General features: G+C 42.0%; 1 protein-coding gene and 1 pseudogene across 6 annotated transcripts in view; one reads left to right on the top strand and one right to left on the bottom strand.

Moving 5' to 3' along the window:
* The first annotated feature begins 383 nt into the window (after positions 1-383).
* Positions 384-22,719, top strand: part of RESF1 (retroelement silencing factor 1) — a 36,120-nt gene continuing 13,784 nt past the window's right edge. For 2 of the 6 annotated variants that reach the window (XM_070410475.1, XM_070410471.1), the window contains exons 1-4: positions 1,154-1,233; positions 3,139-3,223; positions 5,897-5,956; positions 19,169-20,341. The gene's annotated coding sequence lies outside the window, so the exon portion shown is untranslated. Of the gene's footprint in view, positions 555-1,153; positions 1,234-3,138; positions 3,224-5,896; positions 5,957-19,168; positions 20,342-22,719 lie in introns of those variants that run through there. The other 4 variants (XM_070410473.1, XM_070410472.1, XM_070410474.1 and 1 more) reach the window with 4 other exon arrangements.
* Positions 12,648-13,077, bottom strand: LOC139006457 (protein chibby homolog 1 pseudogene; annotated as a pseudogene).

Raw genomic sequence — 22,719 nt, 5'->3', positions numbered from 1 at the left:
CTAATGAATTGGTGATTCCACAGGTGGTGCTTGTTATAGTAACCATTATGGTACTTAATGTTAGGACCTTAGAATGTAAGACTTAAAGCATGTAACCCTGCGTGGACTGTTATTGTAATTATTATAGTACCTAATGTTAGATATAGGAATACTGTGTGAGACCCAAGAATGCACCCTTGTAACCCCACTAGTACTGGTAAACAACCTATCTGATGGGAACGCCCAAAGCCTGTACACACCCATAGATTAACAGACCCCGGGGGGATCCACACATGGCAGCCGCTGATAACACACACACCAACGAAGACCACGTCTACAGAGGGGTATATAACCAGACAGTCTGATCAACTCAGCAGCACATAGCTCTCCTGTCGACAGAGCGTGAGGACCTGTGTGTGCTCACAGCTCGGTTCCCAGCACGAGACTCTGCCCAATTAACTGTCCATCCACGAAAAGAGCCAGCTGCCAACGGCGCCCTCTACCCCTTTGTGTGTATCAGCCAGCGAGCATCGCTGGGTGGATCCTTCCCAGCGTCTGAGACCCATCAGGAACTGGTAAATAAACCCCCTGTGTGCTTGCATCTAACCTGTTTGTGTGTAATTTCTGCTGCTCGGCTCAGATCTCGGTGCTGTCTCTGTGAAAGTGTCTGACCAGAAGGTACTGTATTGGCACAAGCCTCAAGCCGATGGTCCAGACCACCTGTGCATGTCCCACTTAGGAGCAGCACCTGAAGCTATTTGGGACACTTAGGCTTTACTTGGTGCACTTTCTTTCACATGCTTGATAGAAAGTTTGCCGACCTCATAACAGACTCACTGGTCCTGAGATCCGCAGCAACAGACCTTATGAGCTGGTGATTCCACAGGTGGTGCTCTTTGATCCCTTTTTAACCAACAAGCCGCCACGGACGATTCTGATTCACATGAAAGGGAGCGAACCTTGGCTGGAGACGTTTACACCACTGGAAGCGCGGCTACGCTTTGCAAACTTCCGCGTGACCCACTGGAGGGAGGGGCTGGCGGCGGCGGCGGGGTATCCGGGCGGCACTAGGACCGCGGAGGCGCCGGCCTCGCAGCCGCCTTGGTTCCCCTTCGGGGCGGAGCCCAGCTGTTCCGGGAGCCCGGGCCCGTGCTGGACCCGCCCCTGGAGGCGGGCCGAGTTGACTTAAAAACTCCGGCACCCGGGAGGCCGGCTCGTCTCTCCTCTTACCCCGGCTGGGCGCCGAGCTGGTCGGTAAGTGTGGGACCGCGTCGCCCGCTGTCCCTCGCTCACCTTCCCGGGTCGCCGGCCGGGCAGTGGGCCCCGGGAGCTCAGGTGCCCGCGGGCAGGAGCGGGGCGCGCGCCCGTCCGCCGAGCGCTTTTGTTCCGAGGCCGTGACGGAGCCGCGCGGGCTGAGGGTGCTGCTGGGGCGGCTCCCGGTGGGGAGGTTCCCGCCGCCCGGGCCCGGCCGCCCACCCGGCCCGCTGACCTGCTCGCGGTGCCCGCGCGGCTGGGGCCAGGCCGGCCTCGCGGGAGCCCGAGGGCGCCGCCTCGCCGTTGGAGGCCGCCCGGGAGCGCCCGCGAACACGCGTTTGGTTCAACTGCAGGGAGGTGGCTTAGGTGGGGAGGGGTAAGGGCAGCTTCTGTATTTAATTCTTTCCTGTCGGCTGGGGCGAAAAAAAAAAATCTTTGTTTTGCGCTTCGTATCTACTAGACCGTTCCCTTCCGCCCCGCCCCCATCATTAAGCGGTTCCTCCCGAAACAAACGACCCACTGGCACGCCGAGTGGCCGGGGACGCCCGATGCCGGGGATGTTTTCGCTCCTCGCAGTCGTTGGCTCCTGGAGGCGTTTTCAAGTGCACACTGAGCTCGCTCGGGGGGTGTGGAGGGACGCGGGGGTCCCCCGGCACCGGCCCGGAGCTTCCCGAGCTCCGCAGCTAGCTTTCGGGGAGTCGCTCCAGTGAGCATTTATTCGTAATACTTGCAGCGCCTGCCTGCACTGTAAAGAGAACAGGGGATGCTGCAGGAGCTCAGAGCGTATTTTTAAATACACTTTATTGATTTTTTACAGAGAGGAAGGGAGAGGGATAGAGTGTTAGAAACATCAATGAGAGAGAAACATCAATGAGAGAGAAACATCGATCAGCTGCCTCCTGCACACCCTCTACTGGGGATGTGCCCGCAACCAAGGTACATGCCCTTGACCGGAATCGAACCTGGGACCTTTCAGTCCGCAGGCCCATGCTCTATCCACTGAGCCAAACCGGTTAGGGCTGGAGTGCATTTTAATCGGTCGGGTTGCAGACCTTAATGTGAGCTGTAAATTTAAATTTTATTCAGTATTAACATGCACGAGTGTTTAGGTTTCAGTTACTTATGTATTTCTTTTCCCCTTCTACTGTTGGATTCTTTTATTAATCTAATTAAAGAAAATGGTTAAGGTAAAGAACTTTTTTTAAAATTTCACTCGAGGACATATATTTTTATTGATTTTGGAGAGAGTGAGACATCGATGTGTATGTAACATCCTTTGGTTGCCTCGCATACCCCAACCGGGAATGGAACCCGCAACCTCTGTCTGTGCCTTGACCAGGAATGAACCCCGAGCCTTTGGTGTCATGGGGTACACACCAACTAACTGAGCCACCCGGCCAAAGTACTTTTGCTTGGGAATGAAAGGACAGTAGACCTGGAAGAAGGGTACATGAATTCTAACTTGAAAAGTGAGCAGCAATTTAGGCCAGACCTAGGTGGGGTTTTTTTTGTTTATTTGTTTTTGTGTGTGTGTGTGTGTGTGTGTGTGTGTGTGTTTTAAAAAATGCATTTTTATTTTTCAGAGAGGGAGGGAGAGGGAGAGAGATTCAGAAACACCACTGGTGAGAATCAGTGATTGGTTGTCCTGATCCTGGTCCATGGGTCTATGCTGAACCACTGGGCCACACCTGTGGGGCCTGACCTAGTTAGTATTTGTTTCTTTGCACACTTCAAAATTCAAGAAAATTAGTATGCTTTTCGTGCAACTTTAAGTAATAGAGCTTTGCACAGCAGTGTTATCAAGGGAGCAGATGGGCATGTATTTTTATTGTAAATTTAATATAAGTAAAGGTGATATATAAATTTTATATTGAGTAATTATATAGTAGTTTCTTGCTGTCCCAGGATCAAAAAAGTAAACATTGTGGAGGGACACTGACATGTTTGGAGAGAAATGGGAACACATACAATGAAAGAGTAACATTGAAAGGTAAGTATTTTACTTCTAAGTAGCCTAATATATCTGCTATGTAACAAAATTATTCATTAAATGAATCTGCATTGGCTAAAAATTAAACTAGTACACAATGGATTTGATGCAAAACTTAGAAATAATGTGGTTAGCTTAGCATTGAGTGAGTTATTCATCTTTGCGAGATATGGAAGAGATTCTTTTTTCCCCCAATATATTTCTATTGATTTCAGAGAGGAAGGGAGAGGGAGAAGGGAGATAGAAACATCAATGATAAGACTGCCTCCTGCACGCCCCCTATTGGGGATACAGCCTGCAACCCAGGCATGTGCCTTGACCTCCTGGTTCATAGGTCCATGCCCAGCCTCTTGTTCAAATTTTTATCTCTTTTTATTCATCTTCAAGAAGACCAACATTTCATGTAATACTGCTTGGTGGTGATAAACTACTTCAGCTTTTTCTTGATTGTGAAGCTCCTTATCTGACTTGAAATTCTAAATGATAGCTTTCTTGGGTATAGTAATCTTGCTTCTAGGTCCTTGCTGTTCATCACTGAATAGTTCTTGCCACTCCTCTCTGACCTGAAAGTTTTTGTTGAGAAATCAGCTGACAGTCATATGGGTGCTCAATTGTAGGTAACTAATTCCCTAGTAGGTAACTAAGCTCCCTTGCTGTTTTTTTAAAAATATATTTTTATTGATTTCAAAGAGGAAGGGAGAGGGAGAGAGAGATAGCATATCAGTGATGATGAGAGAATGGTTGATCGACTGCCTCCTGCATGCCCCCTCTTGGGAATCGAGCCTGCAACCCAGGTATGTGCCCTTGACCGGAATTGAACCTGGGACACTTGAAGTCCGAAGGCCGGAGCTCTATCCATTGATCCAATCCTGCCAGGTCTCCCTTGCTGTTTTTTTAAGATTCCTTCTTTGTATTAAACCTTTGGCATTTTAATTTTGATGTGCTGCTCTGTTTCTTACTTGGTTGCTTTTATTATTTCCGGCACATGGTGTTGAAGACGTCACAACTTTGGGTGAGCCATTCCGTGAGATACCAACCAATAAAGCCAAAGTGATCGTCTCCTGGGCTTTCATCTTATAAAATTCAAGAGTGATTGATGATTAAGCCCTGACCGGTTTGGCTCAGTGGATAGAGTGTCGGCCTGTGGACTCAAGGGTCCCAGGTTCGATTCCGGTCAAGGGCATGTATCTTGGTTGCGGGCACATACCCAGTAGGGAGTGTGCAGGAGGCAGCTGATCGATGTTTCTCTCTCATCGATGTTTCTAACAATATCTCTCTCCCTTCCTCTCTGTAAAAACTCAATAAAATATATATATATAAAAAAAAGAGTGATGATTAAGACCACAGTGTTTGCAGTTACACTGCTGAGCCTCAGATCTTGGCTTCACTGAGAGTAAAAGTAACCTTGGGAAGATATTTAACTTTTTTGTCTCAGTTATCTGGTCTGTAAAATGAGGATAACAGTAGTAACTACCTCTTGGATTGTTATAATACACACGCACTTGGAACAGCTCCTGACATGGTAATTGCTTAATAAATTTTAGCTGTTGCCATGTTAGAGGAAATACATTTTATGGCCTAAGACAATATACTAGATATTACACAAAATTCAGTTTGCTAATTTAAGCTCTACATGAACTTACCCAGCTTTGAAGTTTTCACTATCGATTCTATTGTAGGTTCTGTTTTTATAAGGAAGTACCAGACACAACTCTTGTTTTTACCTGCAGGCCTTTTTGAAATCATGAATGCCTCCATTAAATTCTCCACCCAGGGCTAATTTGCTCCAAAACTGTACTTTTCTACATTTTCTATATTACTTCCCTGAAGTGCTGGAAGCTCCATATCCTTTATATTATTACGGTTTTGGACACAATAGTAACATAAATATCTAGAGAATTGATCTAACCTGTTTTAAAAGGCTTTTATAAAGGTGAATTTCAAGACTTTTTTTTTGTCTATCTAGGTTTTTTTTGCCACACCCTCCATCCCCCACTGGAGGCATACTGTGTGAAGGAGACATAGAAAACATTCAATATGAGATAGAGACAATAATTTACCAACCTTGTTTATAGAAATGCAAGTTAAAATTTACTTTGTGCTTGGCCTGTGTGGCTCAGTGGTTGAGTCATGCATTTGGTTTCCGGTCAGGCCACATGTCCAGGTTGTTGGCTTGATCCACAGTGGGAGGTGTGCAGGAGGCACCCTATCAAGAATTCTCATTGATGTTTCTATCCTCTCCCTCTTCCTTCCTCTATCAGAAATCAATTTAAAAAATTACAAAGGTTTTAAAACATTTACTTTGTAATAAGCCTTGTAAAGAAAGACAAAATCATGTGGACCTTGAAGAATTCTAAATGCTTTGTTGGGAGGCAGTTCTGTAGCTGTTTATTCTTAATATCCTAAGTGTCCTTGTAAATTGAAAAGCAAGTGAGACATTTGTTAATAGTTAATATTGATTGCAGATTTAATGAGAGTCACTATGGTTCTTAAATTACAAGACTTTATTTGTAAATAAAGTTTTTAGCTTGTGATTAAAGTTGCAAACTGTTACAAGAAATTATGGTACTGTTAAATTTTAAGAGAGAAATCATAAATAGATTACTGTGTTTTTTTAAGCCCCAAAGAAATGTATTGGATCATAATTTAAAGATTATGTAACTTGACCTTCAGGTATGGCCTCATCCTGCATCTCTGAATTGTGCTTGGCTTCAGCATTGACTTCGTTTTCAGGTACAGTTCCCTTCACTGTGTGGCCCCAGTATCTCTAGGCATTTATCTGTCAATGAGTGTCCAAACATAGAAAAATTTTATAAGTTTATTTGAGGCTAACAGGACATGCATGGAAGCAAGACCTCAACAGACTAAGAAAATGCTGTGGAGAATGTTAATTATGCAGTTGTTTTTATGCATTTGTAAGAAAAAAGGATTACATGAAATTAATTGGCTGACCATTACAGAGGCTGGAGAAAGCAAGGAGGGGATCACTGGATAAAAAGTAAAATGGAGAGATACATACATTGCTGGGTACAGGATGTTAACATTTTACAATAAGTAGGGATGATATATAGGTGATAAGATCTTGTGCTCCCTCCAGGTTAGTTCCCCTGGTAGGGGACTGGCAAAATTACTCTGGCATTTCAAAGGTGTGTTGCCCTAGGTGCACAAGAACAATGGACAGGGCTTGCTTAAGGGAAAGATACACCTTTTACTGAGGAAGCCTTAAGCCTGGAGTAACTACCCACCATGGCCTGCCCAGTTAGAAATTTTTTATTTCATTTTTTAAATTTATCTTTATTGTTGAAAGTATTCTGTCCTCTTCCCCCGCACCTCCCCCCCCCCCCCCCCCCTTCTCCCCAGGTCTTCACGAAACTATTGTCTGTCCATGGGCTATCCATATACTAGATAGGAATTTGATGAGATTATCGTGTGAGGTTGTGTTGGTCACTGAGCTTGTTAGGTTAATTTCATCAACCTGCTTTTGTTCACATATCCAATCAATTTCAACTTGCCTTGATCATGCCCTTTGTCTGCTTGCTCCACCAAAAATTCAAATTCCATTGGCTCTCATTGGGGCATGTGTGTATCTTGCTAGTAACAGGAAAATGCTGTATGTATTTTTGTTTTTGTAAAGTAGCTTAGAGATAGAATTCATATACCACGTTCATATCCAATTAACCCATTTACAGTGTACAGTGGTTTTAGGTATATTCACATATATGAATATCATATAGATGAAATCCTGTGGTCTTTTATTCTCTTCTCTGACCTAGAACAGTTTTTTCAAGGTTTACCCATGTTGACATATATATGTACATCATTCCTTTATATTGCTAAAGAATGCTACATTGTGTAGATAATGCCAAATTTTGTTTTTGTCCTTTCATGTTAATAGACATTGTGTTGTTTCTACGTTTTGGCTACTATGAGTAATGCTGCTGTGAGTATTAATGTACAAGTGTTAGTATAGACATTTTTGGGCCTTGGGTATGTATACCTAGGAGTGGAATTGCTCTGTCACATGGTAACATTTGAAAGTTTTTATTTTTATTATTTTTTTAATTAAGTCTTTATTGTTCAGATTATTACAGTTGTTCCTCTTTTTTCCCCCCCCATAGCTCTCCTCCACCCAGTTGCAACCCCACCCTCTGCCCTTACCCCTCCCACTGTCCTCATCCATAGGTGTACAGTTTTTGTCCAGTCTCTTCCTGCACCCCCACACCCCTTTTCCCCAAGATTGTCAGTCCACTCCCTTTCCATGCCCCTGGTTCTATTCTATTCGCTAGTTTACTCTGTTCAGATTTTTTATTCACTTGATTTTTAGATTCACTTGTTGATAGATAAGTATTTGCTGTTCATAATTTTTAACTTTACCTTTTTCTTCTTCCTCTTCTTAAAGAATAGCATTTCATATAATGCTGGTTTGGTGGTGGTGAACTCCTTTAGCTTTTTCTTATATGTGAAGCTCTTTATCTGACCTTCAATTCTGAATGATAGCTTTGCTGGATAAAGTAATCTTGGTTGTAGGTTCTTGGCATTCATCACTTTGAATATTTCTTGCCACTCTCTTCTGGCCTGCATAGTTTCTGTTGAGAAATCAGCTGACAGTCGTATGGGTACTCCCCTGTAGGTAACTGACTTTTTTTCTCTTGCTGCTTTTAAGATTCTCTCTTTGTCTTTTGCTCTTGGCATTTTAATTATGATGTGTCTTGGTGTGGTCCTCTTTTGATTCCTTTTGTTTGGGGTTCTTTACACTTTCTGGACTTGCAAGTCTATTTCTTTCACAAGGTAGGGGAAGTTTTCTGTCATTATTTCTTTCTTTATTTTATTATTTTAAAAAATATATTTTATTGATTTTTTTACAGAGAAGAAGGGAGAGGGATAGAGAGTTAGAAACATCGATCAGCTGCCTCCTGCACGCCCCCCACTGGGGATGTGCCTGCAACCAAGGTACATGCCCTTGACTGGAATCGAACCTGGGACCCTTGAGTCCGCAGGCCGATGCTCTATCCACTGAGCCAAACCGGTTCGGCAATTATTTCTTTAAATAGGTTTTCAATATCTTGCCCTCTCTCTTCTTCTGGCACCCCTATAATTCGGATGTTGGTACGCTTGAAGTTGTCCCAGAGGCTCCTTACACTATCTTCATATTTTTGGATTCTTTTTTCTTTTCCAGTTGGGTATTTTTTGTTTTTTCGTATTTCAAATCTTTGACTTGTTTCTTGGGATCCTCTTGTCTGCTGTTGGATCTCTCTATATTATTCTTTATTTCATTCAGTGTATGCTTAACTTCTAGTTGGTCTTTTTTCATATCCTCCAGGGTCTCACTAAATTTATCAGCTGTTTCCAGAAAATTCTTGAGAAACCTTATAATCATGGTTTTGAACTCTATATCCAGTCGTTTGCTTTCCTCCATTTCTGTCATTTGTGACCTGTTTTCTTTGTCTCCGCATTTTTTATGCTTCCCTGTGTTGGTAGAGTGGCTTTGTGTGCTAGGTGTCATAGGGACCAGTGGCTCAGCCTCCCCAATTACCTGAGGTGGACACTCTTGGTGCACCCCTTTGTGGGCTTTGTGCACAGTCTTGTTGTAGTTAAGCCTTGATTGTTGTAGGCATCACTGGGAGGAATTGACCTCCAGGCCAATTGGCTGTGAGAATCAGCTGTGTCTATGGTGGGAGAACTTCTGTGCTGAAGACACCCTTCTGGGGCAAGACTTGCTTCAGTGGGGCTTTGGTGCTCACTGAGTCTGCCCCCTGAGTGTGTCCCTTATGGATCTGAGGAGTTGTAATCTGGATGGTCCCACTCTGACCACTGGGTACACTGGCTCTTGGATCTAAGGAGGTGCTAACTTAGCCTCTGCCTGATGCTACCCAACCGGAGCTGTGAAGAGATCTGCAGATTCCCATTCCCTTTTTGGGATTTGGAGGTGCCCAGATGAGGCCCAGCTGTGAAGCAATGCAAGCTGCTGTAGGGCCTTGGGCCTTCTCTTGGAAGTTCTGGGTCTGTGTGGCCCAGCTGCAATTTGTTAGGTAATTTTCAGATTGCAAAGGGCCAGGGCATTCATATGCAAAAGCCTCTGCCCCAGCCTGGGTGGGGCAGGGTCTCAGGGCTGATCCTCAGCCCTGCCCTAAGGGGCCCTGTGTCTCAGTGTCCTGGTAATCACTCCAAGGACCTTTGAGAAGAACCCACCCTGAAGTTCCCAGATCTGCCCGCTGCCAGACAGTCCAGTTTCTCCCCGTATGAGTCTGGGTCCCCAGAGACTCACCCGGAATTGGAGTTCAGAGCAGTTGGGGGCTTGTGACTCCCTCCCGATTTAGAAAGACAGCCAAGTCCTCAGTTGCCAGCCCTTGCCACGTCCGCCTCCTTGCCTCTGCACTTCCACACCTCCTCTGAGTCTCAGTGTGCTTTTCTCTTTCCTTCTAGTTGTAGAATTTCCACTCAGCTAGTCTTCCTGTAGTTCTGGATGATGTCCGTTTTGTCTTTTAGTTGTATTTTTTAATTTGTTGTGGGAGGCAGCAATTTCCAGTGTTTACCTATGCCGCCATCTTGGTTTCTCATTGAAAGTTTTTATTTTCAAATAAATAAAATTTATATGTGTGGAGAGCAGCTATTAAGGTGTTCTTGTGGCAAAGCCACATACAAGTCCCTGCTTGGAGGGCAAAGTCCTCCCAGCACAGTTACAGCCAAAGGCTATGGTTGTACGGAAGCCTGACCTTATAGTCCGACCTAGTAGTCCTAGGTAGCTTAGGGATGTGGGCTGTGGGAGGTACAGCAAGTACTGCCAAAACAAAGCTTGATAGAGAGTTCAGAGAATTGAAATAATAGGAAAGAAGCAGATTTGAAACTCGAAAGAGAACATTGTAAATATCTTGACCACTCCCTTGTTTTCATTTGTGTGATCGGACTATAAAATAATTCCGTTTACAGGCGGGGTCACTGTGTCCTCATCCAGGCACAGTGATCCACCTGGCCCCAATTATATTCTCTTGACTGTTTTCTTTAATTCTTCACCCCCCCCTCCTCAAGTTCACCATTGGCCATGCTGGCCTCGGTTCAATATGAAAGTTTTTAAGTTTTATTTTTAAATCTTCCCTGAGGGTATTTTTTCCATTTGACCTTTTGAGAAACTGCCAGACTATTATTCAAAGGAGGTGAGCCACTTATATTCTCGGTAGCAAAACATGAGTTCCATCCAGTTTGCCCACATCCATATCAACACTTGTGTTTTTAATTATAGCCATCATAGTGAGCAAGAAGTGGTACCCCATTGTGAGTTTTTATTGCACTTTCCTGATGATTAATGACTATCATCTTATTTAGCTATTTGTGTATCTTTTGGAAAAAGTGGCTATCCAAAACCTTTATAGACTTTATGTTCTTTAAAAAATATGTTTTTATTGATTTCAGAGAGGAAGGGAGAGGGCGAAATAGAAACATCAATGATGAGAATCATTTATTGGCTGCCTCCTGCATGCCCCTACTGAGGATCAAGCCCCAAACCTGGGCATGTGCCCTCACCTTGAGTCAACTGTGACCTCTTGTTTCATGGGTTCACGCACATGACCTCCTGGTTCATAGTTTGAAGATCCACACCTGCGGGGCAAAACTTTATGGAATTTAAATTTGAGTTGTCTTTGTGTTGTTGAATTGTAAGAATTTGTATATTCTGAATTCTAGTTTCTTACTGGTGACCATAAATCTGAAGTTTTTATTTGGTTTCTATTTCATTGATTAATGTCTCTTCTATGTCAGTACCACATGGTCTTATTTACTGTAGTTTTGTATTATTAAAATTAAGCCAAATAAATTTGAAGATCTGATGTTGAACAATCCCATCTAGTAAATACAGAGGTACTGCAGAAGTAGTAGAAAATTAATATAGTATTACATGTCAACATAATTGAAAAATTAAATAAAAATAGGTGGAAATGGAAGGATTTTATAGGAAACTGGGGCAAGAAAAAATTTTTTGAAAAAATCTTTATTGACGGTAATACATAAGTCCCCCTCTTTCCCCCACTTACCCCTCTAGCCTTCCCCCCTCCCCCCATCAGGCCCTCATCTTTGGGCATGAAATTATTAACAAAAGAAGGAAGGATTGTTTCAGACAAGGTCACCTGACTTGGGTATTTTCAGACAGATTATCTCACTAATTTGTAATTACTTCCCCCAGGGGCTGAAACTGCAATTAAGACTTGATTTGCTGCCTGGGGGCAAGTGGGTTAACATTAGCCTTTTGATTCTTTTTGGCAATACTAATCAGTTTTTAAGTTGAGAAGTATGAGTCCTCCACTTTTATTCTTTTTCAAATTGAATGTTAAGATCAAGTTTTGAATTTCTGCAAAGAAATCTGGGATTTGGGTAAGGATTGCATAATTTGGAGAGTTGCTACCTTAGCAGTATTAAATCCTCCAATCTATGAATGTGGATTTTTCTCTCCAGTTATTAGCTCTTTGATTTCTTTTAGTAATGTTTTATAATATTCAGAGTATAAAGTTTTTACTTTTAAGTTTGTTTGAAAGTTTTTATTTTTAAATTCTCCCCTGAGGATATTTTTTTTCTATTGATTTCTAGAGAGCTTAGAAGAGGAGGGAGGGGGAAGAGACAGAGAGAGACATTGTAAGAGAGATACAGATTTGTTGTCTCCCACATATGACAGGTCGGGTGAGGATCTAGCCTGGGGAATCTGCACCTGAGGTATGTGCCCTTGACTGGGAATTGAACCCTAGACCCTTGGGTCCACAGTCTGATGCTCCAATTATTGAGCCAAACCAGCCAGGGGAAAAGTTTTTAATTTTATTTCTTAATTTAAATCTTTAAAGAAAAGAAAAAAGTAGTGTAAACAAGAAAGTAGCACAAAAATACAGAGTTGCATAAAAGACTGGTGATTGCTGCTGAGAAACTAAAGCCAGAGGATGTGGATTTGGGGAACACACACTCATTTACAAAGAGTGGCCTGAAGGTCAAAGGACCCGGCTCTTTAGAACTGGGGCCACACCCCAAACACCAATGTGAGGGGAAGCTATGATGAACTCCAGCTGCTTCTCCCAAGAGAGTGTGTCCAATGAGAGTGAGCCTGGGATAAGTGCATTAATACGATAAGTGACTGGAGAGCACCCAAAGTCTTAGCATCGCTCCAGACCTCCCTGAGGCCTAGTTCACAGCCTGGCCTCCCTTCGCTGTGCAGTTACTGAACATTGCTACTTAACTGCCCTGGCCTGGAATCCTGATTTCCTCCATTATGTTGTCACCATTCTATTGCTAACTCAAGGATGCCAGTGCCTTTTGGCCCCATTTGTGGTACTCTCTCTCAGGACCCACTCTACTAGTTTGTCTAAAAACACAAAACAAAACCTCTCAGCTCTATTCGACTCCTGATCAGTTGAGTTCTCCCTGTTTTCCTAAATGAATATCTCAGAGCTCTTCATTTCCTTTTCTGATTGACACTCTTCAGTTCTTCCAGTTCCTTCATTTGGGATTCGGCAGTGGTCTCAGAACTTGTCAAGCAGGACATCTACATCCACCTGCAAGAGATTGTTCCTCTTCCAGAGGGGTTGAACCTCCCTCTGGTCCACACTTCCACTAATCCCAGTCTCTGCTACCCAGTGGCCATTTCCACACTTCAGGCTTTCTCCCGTCAGGTTCACAGTGGGGCTTCCATAGTCGAGGCCCATCTCCACCTCACTTGTTTGTCTATGCAGGTTGGAGAGAGAGGCAGATTTCCAAGGGGGAGTCTTCTTTGGACTGGACGTATTCCTGAAGAGGCATCTTTGGCCAGAATGCTTACAGCTTGGTGGTGGACGGGACAGTAGTGGGGACCAAGATGTTGAGGACGTTTTAAGCTTTCCTATCATGCCATCCAAGACACAGTGGAAGGTGCCCTGGCATTGTTTCTGCTGATCTGTCACAGGAGCCGCGTTTCAGGTTTTTTTTAAATTAATGTTACTTTAAATGGAATGTTTTCTAGATACATTTGGCTTTTGTATATTGAGCTTGTATTAGACAACCTGGACAAGCTAATTTTATTAGTTGTGTTAGTTTTTTTATTGGATTCCTAAACAGTTTTCTTAAAATGCAAGATGTCTTCTACAAGGAGAGATAGTTTTCCTTTTTTGTTTCTAGTCTGGATGTCTTTTGCTTTTCCTTTTCCATCTAACTGCCCTGGTACAGTATTGATACTAGAACCGGTGAGTGGGAATTCTTTCCTGGTCTTGTCTCAAGGAATTGAAGAATGAAGCAAGGACTAGAGGAGTTCAGGCAAGGCAGGAGTTTATTGTAGGCAAACACAAGCTCGCTACTTGGGAAGGGGACCCAAATGGATTGCCATTAAAGCATTCTGCATTTTCCCCTTATCCTACCTAATAAAGAGCAATATGCAAATTGTCTTTGCGATAAAGATGGCGGTGCCCACAACCAATAAGGAGGGAATATGCAAATTGATGTGATGAGGCGGAAGGTGGCTCTGGCTGGAGCCATGGCAGAAAGGTGCCTCCAGGCCGAAGTGAAGGTGGTGCCGGCAGCCAGGGGAAGGAAGGCCTATTCTTGCATGAATCTTCGTGCGTTGGGCCTCCAGTATCTGATAAAGGCCCTTTCTTTGTGTGGCTCTCTGATTGGTTTCTGGCCTTTTTTGCAACATTTCATTTTGCACTTGCAAGAAAAAAATCCTCGTCACAAAACATTCAGTTTTCCTGGAAAACGTTTTGTGGTTTCAGCTCCAGCTGTCACGTCCATGCCTCCTCCTTCCACCCCTAATTCTTTCTTGCCTAATCCTGCTTCAAACTCCTCTATGAATAGAAGTGGCAAGAGCAGACATCATTGTCTTGTTCCTTTCTTATAGGGAAAGCATTCAGTCTTTCACCATTAATTATGAAAGCTGTGGTTTTGTAGATACCTCTTATCAAGTTGAGGTGTCTCCTAACATGTTGCTCTCCCTAGATTTCCTTCTATGTCTACTTTCTGTTTTTATCATGAAAGGTGTTGGATTTTAAGATGCATTAAATGTCATTCACATTAGATGTTGACTTCACTTGCTGTGCTGATCATGTGTGTGTGTTTTCCCTGGTTAGTGTAACAAAAAAAGGTTTACCAATTTAATTGATTTTTTCAAAGACTTAACTTGTGGTTTTGAACCTTTTCTCTATTTTTGTGTTATTTTGGTGAAACTTTATGACATAATATAGACCCATAGGAAAAAAATATGCACAGGCAAATTCCAGAGATCAGGTGTCTGCTTCCTGCTTCTTCCTGCATAAGAATTACATGGGCATACTCTTTCTGCAGCTGTAAACTGCAGGGGCACATGGACTCAAGAAGAAAACTCTTCAGGATCCTAAAGAACATTTAAGTTTATGTAGGTTACAACAATAGTTACTGCATTAGAAACTAAAACTGAGAAAATTTTAAAGTACAATAAAACCTTACATGTTTATATAAATCTTTTCCAAAAATAATAGTGAAAAGAGTAGCACTGTCTTATATTTTTGCAGATCTCTTTAATGCCACATGTAGTTGTGGTTAAAATAGTTGAAAGGTGTTTAATGAGTGATAGAAAATCCTCTCAGGTAGGTGATTGTTTCATTATGGTCCTAAAGATTCACTGCGACGCTATTTTATCAGCTTTCACCTTTTTTTATTCTACATGACCATGTCATTGGACAAAGTGTGTTGTGGCTAGGGTGACTTAGAGCATGGGATCAGTTAGTTTCACAATTGAGTGATTGCCATCCTTTCTCACCCAGCAAAACTTGCATAGCTCCCAAGTTTGTTAGGGAAGGAAGACAATAGACCCGGGAGAGGGGAGGGTGAGAGGCTCAACCATTAATCTAATTTCCCCAAGGTTGTCACCATCCTCAACATAACTGCTGGCCAATGGGAGATCTTAATCCAAGGACACTTAGAAACTTCCAGCAGATGCTGACTTTGGGAGTGAATGTCCTTGGGAGTTGTGTCCTTGGGCAAAGCCCTGAATACCTCATCCTATTAGTCATGGATTTCCTGTGGTTCCTGATTAAGGGAAAGCAGAACACTCTTCTATGTATTAACTGGGCGATAATTATGGCTCTGCATTTAACTGATTGCTGGATCTGTCATCCCTTAATTGGTCCTGCTGACAAGAAAGTATATTCTGTCCTATAGGTCTCTTCTGGTACTTGAGTCCCCTTGCATCATTAATCTCAACATTCAGTTTTATGAAGTCTGAATATTAACCCATCCCAATAAAATGCCTGTATTGTGGTTCTTGCTACCCTCTCAACAGAACCTGGACAACTAGAATGTGATTGATAGTGATGGGGTAACTAACAGGGAATAACAGTTTTATCAGGTTTCTCTTCAGTGGCATTTCAGCCTGTTTTATGGGAACTGATCACTTTTATGGAAAGAATTTTTCTATGTCAGGAGGCACAAAATTAGCTCACTCATTTTAATAGGTGATACTTAACATTCCTAATACAGTTTGTATCCTAACAGAATACTGCATCTTATGTAGCTTATACTTGGCTGCTAAACACAAATCTGTTACTTGGAGTTGTCAGAGATTTTTAGAGGTTTGAGACCACCAACCCTCTAATGCAGCAGTTCTCAACCTATGTGTCGAGACCCCTTTGGGGGTCGAATGACCCTTTCACAGGGGTCGCCTAAGACCATCGGAAAACATAACTATATATTGTTTTTGTGATTAATCACTATGCTTTAATTATGTTCAATTTGTAACAATGAAAATACATTCTGCATATCAGATATTTACATTACGATTCGTAACAGTAGCAAAATTACAGTTCTGAAGTAGCAACGAAAATAATTTTATGGTTGGGGGTCACCACAACATGAGGAACTGTATTAAAGGGTCGAGGCATTAGAATGGTTGAGAACCACTGCTCTAATGGATCGTGTTTTTTTGAGTTGGGTACCTAAAGTGAGTTATTAGGCAGAACTCCAAGGAAGGTTAACTGACTCCTTCACATATATTCTTATCTTTAATTCCCACTTTAGGAAATAACACAACTAGAAAAGGTGGGAAACTACAATTGACCCTTGAACAACATGGGTTTAAACTGAAGATCCATTTATACATTGATTTACTTTTCAACAAATAAAGTAGTATAACTTTGTAAGAATACAGTATGTCATACATATGACATACAAAGTGTGTTATTAGTAAGGCTTTTCAGTCAACAGTAGACTAGGTAAGGTTTTGGAGTCAAAAGTTATACTTGGATTTTCAGTTTTAGGGGGTGGAGGTGGGATGGGGGGAGTCAGTGCCTCTAACCCCTGTGTTGTTCAAGGGTTATCTAAAGTGAAAACTTTGTTACAGAATGATAGTTGCATTGCTCTGCTAGCCAGTGATGATGGGATATAGTAATTTTGAATATCCCATGCTATACCTGGATTATAGGTATAATCAGGAAAAAGAGAGCAGTTTACTTCCCACTCCTGTTTTTTATGTGGCTCTCACTGGTGAACCAGCATGGTACCTGGGACATACTTAGGTAGCAGGGAGTCTGGTTGTGGGCTGACCTACAAAAAAGGCCTGGTCTTCCTGCTCAGAGTCGCAGTCTAGTCACTCAGCCTGGTGTTGCCTAAGAGAAAGTACGAAATTAGAGTATTTGATTGAGTGGCCTGAGAGTCTGAAGAGAGCATTTAGCTAGATAGATAAAAGATTGGAGAATAGAGGTGTAGGCGAATGGCTTCACCACGTTGCTCTGATGACTTGGCCTTCACATGCGCTGCACAGTTCATCTCGGTCTGACCCACACTTTGGCAGGGCACCCTGCAAGTCCTCCCAGTATGACCTTCTAGGACTGGGAACACCGCTACTGGTTTTGCTGTTTCAGTAAGTAATAAACTGCATGTGAATCCCTTTGGTCTTTCTCCTTTCTATGTGGCAATATGGAGAACCACGAGCTTTACAGCTGTGATAGTAGGACTTCTAGCCCTGCTGAGCATGGTGCTACTGCTTAGGGAAAACTGCTTAACTTCCTTTGTTATGACAATTATGTGTGATAATGTATTTAGAGCATTCAGGAAAGTTCTTGGCATAAAGTAAGTTCTCAAGTGTTAGCTATTAGTATTAATGAAGTTGTTTTATAAATAATAGTGTTGTATTATAAATATTGTAAAATTTAGAATACTCTAGTCTTCAAAGCCTATTTCAAGGACTGGTAACCTAACTTCTCTGATGATTGAGGATACAGAAACTCAGAGCTACAACAGGTTCAATAAATCATAGTACTTCTGGAATTCCTGAAAAGTGGCTCTTACACTTAGAATGTTGGTGTTTGTGGTTTTAGTGAATTGTTTTTAATAGACGTTTTCAAATATAGCTTTTTTCCAATACAAATCAGTTTTTCAATGAAAAATGCTGGTTTTCCTTAATTTAAGCACATCAGTAGGCACTCTCCAAATAAACTTTGGCTTGTGGAAGTTAGAAAGACATAATGAAAAATTTCAATTAAAAATGCCAAAACAGCCTGGCCTGCATGACTCAGTGGTTGAGCATTGACCTATAAACCAGGAGGTCATGGTATGATTCCTGGTCAGAGCACATTTGCTGGGGTTGCCGGCTGGATCCATAATGTGGGGCATGCAGGAACCAATCAATAACTCTTTCATCTTTGATGTTTCTATCTCCCTCTCCCATTTTCTCTTTGAAATCAATAAAAAAAAAACTTGTTTTAATGCCAACACAGATTTTCTGTTGCTTTCCTTTTCAGTTGAGAAGTCATCTATCATGTTAAATGTGTGTGTGTATGTACATACTTTTTTTTAAAGAAGGTATTGTAATACAATTGAAATCAGATTGGCATAGATGTGAAGAAGGGAGATGCAGGACTGTTTCCCATCTATAAGTTAAAATAAGGACTTCTCTTAAATTTGGTTTTCAGCAACTACAGATGTTTATTCATTCATTGAAGCCTGCTAAATATTGTCTAAATATGCATCTTTGTATTTGTGTTACCCTGAGTCAGTCTCTTTATGCCTTCCATCTTAGCTATAACTTATTTTTTGCTGTGTAATTTTTATAATAAGGCTGACCTAGAAATAAAGGAAGCTGCTGGGCTGACAGTTTTTCAATTGAACCACATCCTTTGTTTTTCTTTTTCTTTTCTTTCTTTCTTTCTTTCTTTCTTTCTTTCTTTCTTTCTTTCTTTCTTTCTTTGGTATAGTGGTAGAGAGAGGGAAAGACAGAGAAACATTGATGTGAGAGAAAAATATCGATTGGTTGCCTCCAGCACAAGCCCCAACCAGGGTCCTGGTCCTGGGCCTGGGAGGAGTCTGCAATTAAGGTACTTACCCTTGACCAGAATAGAACCTGGGATCTTTTGGTCTGCAGGCCGTGGCACTATCCACTGAGCCAAATCTGCTAGGGCATAAGTCTTTTTTTTAATTTTTTTTAAAAATATATTTTATTGATTTTTTTCAGAGAGGAAGGGAGAGAGAGAGAGAGGGTTAGAAACATCGATGAGAGAGAAACATCGATCAGCTGCCTCCTGCACATCTCCCACTGGGGATGTGCCCGCAACCCATGTACATGCCCTTGACCGGAATCGAACCTGGGACCTTTCAGTCCGCAGGCCGACGCTCTATCCACTGAGCCAAAGCGGTTTTGGCAGTCTTTATTTATTTATTCAAATTCTTTATTGTTTAAAGTATTGCACGAATCTTCTTTTTCCCCCATTGACCTCTCCTGGCTGCTCCCACCCCCCAGCACATGTCCTCACTCCCTACTGTCTGTGTCCATTGATTATGCTCATTATCATGCATACAAGTCCTTGATCTCTTACCCTCTTACCCGCCACCTTCCCTCATAGGTTGGACAGTATGTTTGATGTTTTTATATCTCTGGTTCTATTTTTGTTCATCAGTTTCTGTTCATTATATTCCACAAATGAATGAGATCATGTGATACTTACACTTACCTTTCTCTGACTGGCTTATTTCGCTTAGCATAATGCTCTTCATTTCCGTCCATGCTGTTGCAAATGGTAAGAATTCCTTCTTTTTACAGCAGTGTAGTATTCCATTGTATAAAAGTACCACAGTAATCACCAATCATTTGCTGATGGGCCACTTAGGCTGTTTCCAAATCTTAGCTATGGTAAATTATGCTGCTATGAACATAGGGGTGCATACTAGGTGTATCGGTTAATAATGCAGATTTTGTAATAAAAGAAAACATGATAATTTCAAGAGAAACATCAAAAGTGCTTTATTCAAAGTAATGTCCATTGCTGGCTACACATTTCCCCCATCTTTCAGGTAATTTGTGGATAATGTCCCAATAGAACGTTTCTTGTTTTGTGGCAAACCATTCAGAGACCCAATTTTCCACTTCTTCATATGTTTTCACCGAAACCGGTTTGGCTCAGTGGATAGAGCGTCGGCCTGCGGACTGAAAGGTCCCAGGCTCGATTCCGGTCAAGGGCATGTACCTGGGTTGCGGGCACATCCCCAGTGGGAGATGTGCAGGAGGCAGCTGATTGATGTTTCTCTCTCATCGATGTTTCTAACTCTCTCTCTCTCTCTCCCTTCCTTTCTGTAAAAAATCAATAAAATATATTTTTTAAAAAAAATAAAAAAAATAAATTAAAAAAAATAAATTAAAAAAAATAAATAAAAAAAAATATGTTTTTAAGTGCTGCTCAGAAAGTACATGTGCTATCGATCAGAACAAGTGGTAATCTGAAGGAGCAAGGTCTGGTGCATACAGTGGGTGGGTTAATACTTCCCAGGCAATATCTTTTAACGTGTCTTTAACTGGTTTTGAAGTGTGTGATGGTGCATTACCATGAAGCAAAATTACTTTGCCATGTCTTCTGGCATATTCTGGTCTTGAACAGGGTACCTCAGGCTGTGCCTCCTGCACATTTGCTACTGGGGATCGAGCCCACAACTAGGCATGTTCCCTTGACTGGAATTGAACCTGGGACATTGTGTCCACAGGCCAACACTGTACTCATTCAGCCAAACCAATTAGGGCCAATGTTAAGTTTCATCTTTATGTTCATGAAGTAAAATTGGTCTGCTGGCTTAAGTGATTTCTTTTTTGTTTTCTCCAGAAAACGGGCTGCTCCTTTGTAGAGGAGATTCAGATGTTCAGTCATAGCTGGAGTTTTCCAGGTGAGTGTCACTTTTTAACTGGTAAGGGTTTGATAAGGGATGCAGGCAAGGTGGAGATTTTCATGCAAAATGATTTCTTTTTCCAAGAGAAATTAAAACAATAGACTGGAAATCTGTCTCTGGTAAAGTCCATTTTTTGCATTTCCATGTAAAAGGTATAAGACTAAGTACATTGTATTAGTACTTAGAGACTGCAATAAAAAAATCAGAAAACAGAACACCTTCCCTCTAATTTCAGGGATGCTTTTGCAGCCCTTGGGGGATGTCCACTTGCCAGCGGGGAGCAGACCTAAGCTGCAGTCGGACAACCTTAGCACTGCTGAGGAGACGAGAGGGGCTCCCACCACCACTGCTGTACTGGCAGCCATCAGCCTGGGTTGTGCCTGAGCAGAGCTCCCCCATGTGGGAGCGCACTGACCACCAGAGGGCAGCTCCTGCATTGAGGGTCTGCCCCCTAGTGTTCAGTGTGTGTCATAGTGACCAGTCATTCCCAGTCTTTCTGCTGTTAGGGTCAGTTTGCATATTACCCTTTTACTATATAGGATAGAGGCCTGGTGCACGGGTGGGGGCCGGATAGTTTGCTCTGAAGGGTGTCCCGGATCAAGGTGGGGGTCCCACTTGGGTGCCTGGGTGAGGGGCTGATGGCTGTTTTCAGGCTGGCCACACCCCTTTTAGGGTGGGGGTCCCCACTGGGGTGCCTGGCCCGTCTGGGTAAGGGGATGAGGGCCGTTTTTAGGCTGGCTGGCGACTGAAGCTCTCAGCCTCTCCTTTTTTCTTTTTATTCTGGGATTTATTTACCTTCTATAATTGAAACTTTGTTGCTGTCACTGCTCTGAGGCCACGGCCTGCTGAAAGCAGGTATCTGAGGTTTGTTTAGCTTCTATAATTGAAACTTAGTTGCTTTCAGAGCTCAGAGCCAGGCCGCAGCAGGCGGGAACGTTGGCTTCCTCCATCACTGGAACAAGCAAATCTCCTGCTTGCTTCAGCTGTGTGGCTGCCAGCCGCCATCTTGGTTGGAAGTTAATTTGCATATCGCCCTGATTAGCCAATGGGAAGTGTAGCGAAGGTATGGTTAATTACGTTTGTCTATTATTAGATAGGATATTTATAATTTTAATGTTGTTTAGTGATAGCCTTCTCTAATATTGTGTTGTCTTTTTTTCATGGTCAGTTGTAGAGCTGAAGCTTTTAATGATTTTGGTTTTTTTTTAAAGAATCTGAGTTTGTTGAATCTCTGTATTTTTGTTCGTTTTTTTGTTTATTTTACTGTATTTCAGTTCTATGGTTCAATTTATTTTTCTCAGTTCTTTTGATGTGCCGATTATTTCTCACTTTCTTTGTTCTAGTCTGTTTAATGCTATAAATTATCTTCTGGTCTTTTTAAAAAAACCATCTTTATTTTTGAAAGTATTACTTAGGGTTCCCCATTAACTTCTTCCAGCCCCTTCCCCTTACCCCATCCCAGTATTCAGGTCTTACGTGAACATTGGGATGATAGACTATTATGAACTAAATTGTGTTCCCACACTCCCAGCCCTAACATCCAATGTGATAGTATTTGGACTTGGGCCTTTTAGGGATGTAATTAAATTTAAATGAGGTCATAAGAGTAGGTCCTTAATCCAAAAGGACTGGTGTCATTGTAAGTAGAATAAGAGACGCCAGATTCATTCTCTCTCTCCCCTCAAGTGTATCAAGCTTTCTTTATTTCTCAATTATTTTGCAATTTATAGTTACCTTTGCTCCATAATTTCTTGGTCATTTCCAGTGAATTAATCTGAATCATTTTTAATCCTTTGAAATTTGAGATTTATTTGTTGCATAACCATATGATCAATATTGACAAAAATTCATTGGCACTTTGAAAGACTGTATATTCTGAAGTTGTTGGGTATACTATTAACACCTTTCATACTTCATAGAAATCTCTAAGACATATGCCAGGGACTGCATGTTTTCAGGCAAACTGCACGTTATTTAAATCATCATAATGCACTTTAGGTGTCGTTTTTCAATAATTATAACATTTTTATTTACAAAAACAATTAAACAATTAAAGTTTCTAGTACTTTTTTAACGTATGGTACTGCGTAAAACATTTTCCTCTATGAAGAGTGACCAAACAAAATTTACATAAGTGTCTAGATTCGCTTCTTTTCCCATGGGCGTGAGAGAAAACTCGTGAGCGGTCCTTAACAGATGGCACGCGAAACACAAGAAAACTCGTGAGCAGTACGAAAGGTGTTAATAAGGCTGTTTAATTTTATTTTACCTGTCTTTTTCCTATTATGTAGTTTGGTTATGATGGAGCCTCTTCAATATGTAATGCAATAAAGGAAAGTGCAAAAAATTTATGAGGTACACCTGTATTTGATTGA

Source organism: Myotis yumanensis, unplaced genomic scaffold (assembly GCF_028538775.1).
Source record: "Myotis yumanensis isolate MYYU_CA2020_CCGP unplaced genomic scaffold, mMyoYum1.0.hap1 SCAF_3, whole genome shotgun sequence".
Classification (NCBI taxonomy): domain Eukaryota; kingdom Metazoa; phylum Chordata; class Mammalia; order Chiroptera; family Vespertilionidae; genus Myotis; species Myotis yumanensis.
The sequence above is the reverse complement of the archived record's forward strand: the minus strand, read 5'-3'. Positions and strand labels throughout refer to the sequence as shown.